This window comes from Pinus tabuliformis, chromosome 7 (assembly GCF_031772625.1).
Source record: "Pinus tabuliformis cultivar Carrire ecotype Pingquan chromosome 7, CPIR1, whole genome shotgun sequence".
Lineage (NCBI taxonomy): Eukaryota > Viridiplantae > Streptophyta > Pinopsida > Pinales > Pinaceae > Pinus > Pinus tabuliformis.
In genome coordinates this window covers 709,931,036-709,937,934 of record NC_142293.1, presented here as the reverse complement: position 1 = coordinate 709,937,934, position 6,899 = coordinate 709,931,036, and the positions used below count along the sequence as shown (strand labels likewise).

General features: G+C 33.0%; 1 long non-coding RNA gene across 4 annotated transcripts; it reads left to right on the top strand.

The window, feature by feature from the left end:
- The first annotated feature begins 5,652 nt into the window (after nt 1–5,652).
- On the top strand, nt 5,653–6,617 carry LOC149249481 (uncharacterized). 4 transcript variants are annotated; one of them, XR_016265861.1, is made up of 4 exons: nt 5,653–5,953; nt 6,126–6,188; nt 6,291–6,325; nt 6,420–6,617. It is a non-coding gene; the product is annotated as an uncharacterized LOC149249481 (long non-coding RNA). The 4 variants fall into 4 exon arrangements; XR_016265860.1 differs by having other exon boundaries at nt 6,282–6,325; XR_016265863.1 differs by having other exon boundaries at nt 5,653–6,012.
- Nucleotides 6,618–6,899: the final 282 nt, after the last annotated feature.

The following is a 6,899-nucleotide window of genomic DNA, read 5'->3' as shown; positions in this document are numbered from 1 at the left end:
GTTTAGAATGTAGGGAATCTTGGCTTCTATTTGCATTGGTTATACTGCTTTTAAGAGATTCTCTGATTTCTGTATATTGAGAAAAGACTCTATGTTCCTTGTTTTATATGTATACCGAGAATATCTTAATCAAGACTTTTGATTTTTCTGTCGTCGGGTGGCCTACACTTAACTCCTCGATTTTGTTCGGTAGATTGTTACAGTAGAGCATTTCTTACTTATTCAAATGATTTCAATTTATTTCGAAAAGTAATTACAAGTCTATCTATCTGGTTCTTAGCATAAGTTACGGTTTCAGGGTAAATCCGTGGCTGGAAGAACCCTCTTTCCTCTGATTTTTCGGAAAGGTTTGTTTAGTTGTGTATTTGAGTAGAAGTCATCCTAACAGATTTTCTTTATAAGACAGGGAAGGAAAATCTTTTTATTTTTTTTCCTATAGAAAGTGTATTAGTCTGGCCTCGTCATTCTTCTAAATTCTATTGATTAGTTCGAATAATGAAAAGAATTTTTTGTTTATCTGCTTCATAATTAAGATTGTTCCCCTTTCTGGGTTTAGTTTACAGTTCAACCCGTAATTGTTTTCTTTATAAAACATGAAATTCGTTACTCCAAACAAATTATGTTGTTTGCATGAGTTCTTTTATGCACATATTACTGTAATAAATCTACGCCATAGTTATCATATTTAATCATGCTATCTTGTAAATCACTGAAAACAGTTAATGCGTTCTTACCATAAACAGATTAAAATCTATCATAATAAGCAACAGGTATTATAACTTATCTAATCTGTTGTCTAGCTTGAAATATTCCTAAATTTAGTCCTATACTCATACCTGAATTTCTCTATATCTTTGCCTCCCAACAATGAGACTACATCAGTAGACTCCCCCCGAGTTGTTCTTGTTCACAGGTACTCTCTATATTTTTGAGACTTATAGTCTCCATGCCCTCTGGTCCAAACCAGACATGGCCTTGTATGACTGCCTGACCTTTCAGCATAGTGTTTTCCTTAGTCTTCTTTCTCCTACTTTCTACCTTGATCTCAAATACCTCTATCCTCTTGATCTCTTGATTAAATCCTCAAGAAATTAGTTTCAAGAACTTAGTTAGGAACAAGTAATTGTTTCCCTAACTGATTATTTAGTAAAATATTATTTACTGATATCAGTTATCCTTATTCAAAAAAATATTAACTTCCAAATAGTATTTTTTTTTTTAATTAAGAAAAGTAAATAGTTGTCCAAACTGCAGTAATTAAAATATGTATATTGTCTGGGGATATCACAAGTTACTATGACATGCATGGGAAAATGCAAATGGTGTTGTGGATCACTTCATTTATTTATCACATTTCTTTATTTTGTCTAACAATGCAAAATGGTGTAGGCATCAGGCCACATTAACTTTAAGTGGATGTAATAAACATTATAAATGATTTTCAATTTATTTTTTTATCACAATTTTGATAATTTCATGCCCTTAAAAATTATAATTTAAAACAAAATTATTAATAAACAATATCTAAAAAAATAAAATAAAATAAAATAAATTAATTAATTAAAATTATTATTAATTAAATTTTAGATTTGAAATGATTTTTGGGTTTTCATGTTAAAATATGAACACATGGATTTTGTTAAAATTATAATATTTTGTATTATAAAATGCAAACATAAATTTAATATTTTAGAAAAATCTTAAAACATTAAAATTTTATTATGTATATTAAATAACTTAAAATTAAAACTATCTTTTTTTAACTAAATATTTAAATAAATAAACCAAAATTTCTAAGAACATTAAAATTAAATTATGTATATTAAATAGTCTAAAATTAAAATTATCTAATTTTAACCAAATATTTAAATAAATTAACCAAATTTTCTATAAAATTAAAAAGAAAAGGAAAAAATCACACCATTACTTATATTCTCAAATAAAAATAAAAAGTTAATCTTTTACTATCGTTTTCAAAATTAAATAAATTTAATTATTAAATTAAAATAAAAATAAAAAATTATAATTATAAATTTAATTCTTAATGTAATTTCAAATTTCATTATATATCTTAATTATAATTTGCTTTCCCCCGATCGGGGTGACAAATGCGACGAGACGGGCAGGCAATAAAAGGACAAGGGGTGGCAATTATAAGCCACCTTGCATTAAGAGATCACAGCAGGTGGACAGGACGTTAGGTAGACTGGGCATCATTACAAATAGCAGAAGGAAGGAAAATTTGAAAGCCAGAGGTGGTGGAGGTGACGGCGGAACGGTGATGGGACAAGGACCAGCTCGCATAAGGGCAAGCCGAGGAGGAGTGGGTTATTATGGCGAGTGCAGGAGACAGAGAAAGACGGTGCAGCAGCACAAGAGAGGGCGACAAGTAAGAGGAAGTGGGTACGGGTGGAGGCATAAGGGCAGGTATGAAGTTAATGCCCTCGAGGTGAGCGGAGATAAGAGCGAAAAGGTGGCAATCAGAGCAGGAGTTAACACAGAGAGCAAGCAGCAGAGGGGTCGACCTCCTGGTTTAAGGAAAATTCAGAGTAAGAGCACTAAGGGCGGAAGGAGGAAGACTGTAACTTTTGAGAGCAGGGGAGGAGGACCTTCACGAACTGAAGGAATTAAGTCGGAACATTGGGAAGGAAAGGAACAGACTCAGGCTAACATGGAGGAGATGTATGACTCGGAACGGGATAGTCAATTGCAGACCAGGAGAAGCGAAAGAGGGAAAGGGAGAACTGTGGAGGATATACGACCGGCAAAGGTTGACATCAGAGATAAGGAAATCAGAGGCAGAGAAGAGGATAAAAGGAAGGGATCACCTTCAAGTGCAATTGGACAGGGAAGCAGGGTAGGGGAAGGCAATGTAGGCGGTGTAGTACGAGGAAGAGGGCGCAGAGGAAGAGGAGGGCGCCGTCAAGCGGGCAATCAGGAACGGAGTCACCCCCAACTGGCAGGGAGCAAACGCGGCAGGAGGACGATGAAGCGCCAGGTTCAGTATGCGGAGAGGGCATACAGTAAGGATACGCAGGCAGATATCAGGAGGATAATACAACACTTGGAGGAGGAGGCAACCCAGGAGCAGTCGGAATCTGAAATGGAAGACTGGGAGTATTTGCTGCCAGACCCGGGAAATACCAGAGGACGTATGTCTTTGTATAAACAGGCTCTCCATGTGTATTGGGTAATGAAGCGGTTGTTAGCTAAAGCCATGGAACAGGTGGCTATGGAGATGGCAGAACTGGCCCAAGGCATTCCAAACTTGAAGAAAGAGATGAATAACCTTCAGATAACCCTTATGATGCAGGATGGCAAGCTTGATGAGATTCAGCAGCAGCTTAAGAAGCTCACTCTGGAAGAAAAAGAGGAAAAGTACCAGCCGAGTGCAATGGAAGAATGATTTCTCAAGATATGTTTATTATCTCCCTAGTTAGGAAGCTGAAGAGCATGTTTCTTTTTGTTATATCTCATAATGCAGCTAGCAAACAGTGACAGTTTCTTTGAATGGTTAGTTTATATAGCATGGATAAGTAGACTCAGTAAATTTTGTTTTTGGATGGCAATTAAAAACTTCAGACGGCCAACAGACCCGGTTTCCCTTCGGGGCGGGTTGAGGCCTTCGTATGTATGTACAGGCTTTAACTCGTTTTTAATATGAATGGTTCCATCTTAGCCCACAAAAAAAAAATTATAATTTGCTTTAATAAATCTCATTTTTTTTTCATTTTTTTTGGATAAACTAAGTCAAGTTTTTATAAATATTTTGAAATTATATATATATATATATATACACACAAATTTTTTTACTTTAATCAAGCTACATTTAAACTAGGTGAATCCAATTTTAAAAAATTATTGTATTTGATTTTCAAAGAGTTCAAAACTAATTCAAATTTGACAACACACTAGCTACCATATTAAATACTATACAATATTGATATAGGTTCCATCCAATTTTGTAACATTGATATTTTTATAAATTTTCTAGGTATGAAGTGCAACTATATATTTATATACATAAAAGAAAGCATATTTTGTTAGTCATTATCTTGGTGACAATACACTAGATACCATATTAAATACTATACAAGATCGATATGATATATGTTCCCATCCAATTTTGTAACATTGATATTTTTATAAATTTTCTAAGTATGACGTGCAACTATATATTTATATACATAAAACAAAGCTTATTCTGTTAGCCATTATCTTGCTGTTCATTTCCAACAATGATAATTATGCAATTTGATATGTCACCCAAAATCCACATATTTATTTAATATATATAAATAATGTATATTGATTTTTATTAAAACTAATAATGTTAATATATGAAATAACTTCCACTATATTAATGATGTAATAGAATATTAAATAATTTTTAAAATAAAGTATTATGGAATAAAATAATTTGTTATTTTTGTGATAGTAAAAAGTTAAATAATAAAAACACTTTCTTTTAAAATGTCAAGTATATGTCTATATTAAAATTTTAAAATATTTGTAATAATATTGATATTCTTAATTTATTAATTCATCAAAATTTAAAAAATTTAAAAATAATTCTCTAATTGATTTATTCTTTATTTTTTTATGAAAATAAAATTATAAAACAAACCATTCATTTTCTTATGATTTTTTTTTAAAGTCTAATACACCAAAATTGATCTTAGTAAATAGTATAATAATCATGATTGTTGTCATCAATATTCATATAATTAGTATAATCTTGAAATAGGTAAATAGAACATTGAAGTGAATTGAGGATGCATATATAAGTTGAGTTGAGAAACAATTTTTGTTATTTTCACTTGTATAGGATTGCAAATTAATGACTAAATATATTATTTGTGGTTATTGGAGCAATTGATGAGTTATCATTGAAGATCCCATCCCTAGTTGCCTTCAAATAAGCTAGGACTTGAATTATGTAGAGTAAAGTGCAACCTCTTTCACTACCATCATCATCTACTTAAAGAAACAATAACATGACATTGATGCCTTTGCTCCTAGAAAAGATGTGATGAAGAAGAATTTTTATAGTCAATTATGACATATATTACAACATGGAGAGTAAGGGTGGCAAGGGGCTATATGGTCTCACTTTTTCTTAATTTGGTTCATTGATAAAAACATATGCATTTTCCACTTGTGACATGTTCAAATGGTTGTAAAGTAAATTATGACTTACTCACAAATATCATGTACCATGATCTTTCAATACATTACTGTGTATCATTATATACATATAATGCATTTAAAAAAAAACACTTTTAACATGAAGTTTTAACATATATCACATCATAAGAATTTAATACTATTTTTCTTATTACTCTTAATCTGTGTTAATTATATGACATAATAAGCTTGCTTTATATATACATAAAATGTATTTAAAAAAGAAAAAATTGTAACCTAAATCATATTATAAAAATGTAATGATATTTTTTTCCATTTAAGAGGATTAATGTAACACTACAAAACATTTTACGGAAATAATATATGAAAAAAAAAATCAGTTTAATATATATGAACATGGCCATGGTTATGTTATCATTAATGGCAACCTGATAATTTATTGTTGTGATTTGATTATATTTAATACGATATGGGGATTAAGGTTCACGTCGCGTCGCATTTACTCTTCACATGGCATCCGAAAGTTTTTGATGTCCCTGACTGGACCTGTGTTAATTGCTTCTTGCTCTCAGTTCCACGCGACATTAGCTTGACATGTCTTGGTGCATGTGCCCATCAGAGGAAAGGGTTTACTTGCAACACTTGGCCTGATTTGCTCCCATTGATTTCTGGAGGGCGATCCGACGGTGGGGAAGGGTTTGGGTGTTACCATCTACCCAAAACTTCTGCGTCCAGTCGATTGTGGTTTCATTTGGGCTTCTCAATGTTGCATCTCTACAACTTTGTTGTCCCTTGGCGACTTCAGGTCGATTCATACCCTTTTCTGTTGCGCATAATGGAGGTTTTCAACATATTCTCATTTAGGTAGATTAAACCCCTCGACCCTATTCGACTCCAGTTGCTAAGTTGTTGCGGTTGTATTTTAGCTCCAAAGTTTCAATTGGCTTGGTGTCTAACTAGCTACTCCCACTGTCCAGGGATGGCTTCAATGCTTTCGGATTCCATGGCCGGTAGGCAGAACCCAAGTTGACTTCCAGAAGGTGAGCCAGCTATTCTCCCATTTTTTATTAACTTACTTCCAATGTTTAATAGCGGATTTTGTTCCAGGGTTTGCTAACTAATGCCTCTTGTAGGAAACACAGGTGAGTCGTCATCTACCGGAGTTCTCCAGTCTCAAGTATGAACCCCTCCTTCTCGGCATCTCTTGAGCCTTTGGTAATTAGCAAATTTTGACTCGGATAGGGTTTTGAGACTGTTGTTCTTGTTTGTAGGTACCCTACGCATCACACTGCAGCTGGTTTTCTAATCGGGTGGTCACAACAATGTTATTTGTATCTCTTTTAAGAGCTTATGGACTTTCACTTCTGTTTACAGGTTGGGAATTCCCTTCTAGTTCATTAGATGGTTAATAGTCATGTGGTAAATGTACTGTGTAAGAAATGTTTGCCAGATCGAGGCCTTATGTCGAATCTTGTTGAGCCAAACCTTCATTTGAGTATCTATGTATATTGGTTGTGTTGGTTTTGGCGCATGACGCTACATGTATAATTAACTGCTTGTTTTTGAGTTTCGATTGTGGATTATCTAGATGTTTTCTTTGAAAGACAATCAATGGATAATTATATATAAATGATTCGAGAGTTTGGTTGTTTTATGATCATGACATCTTCAGGCCGAAGAGCCAATACTATCACTTATGGATTGATTTAAGTCTTTAGAAATTACAGTCCTCTGTTTGACTTGAAGAACTT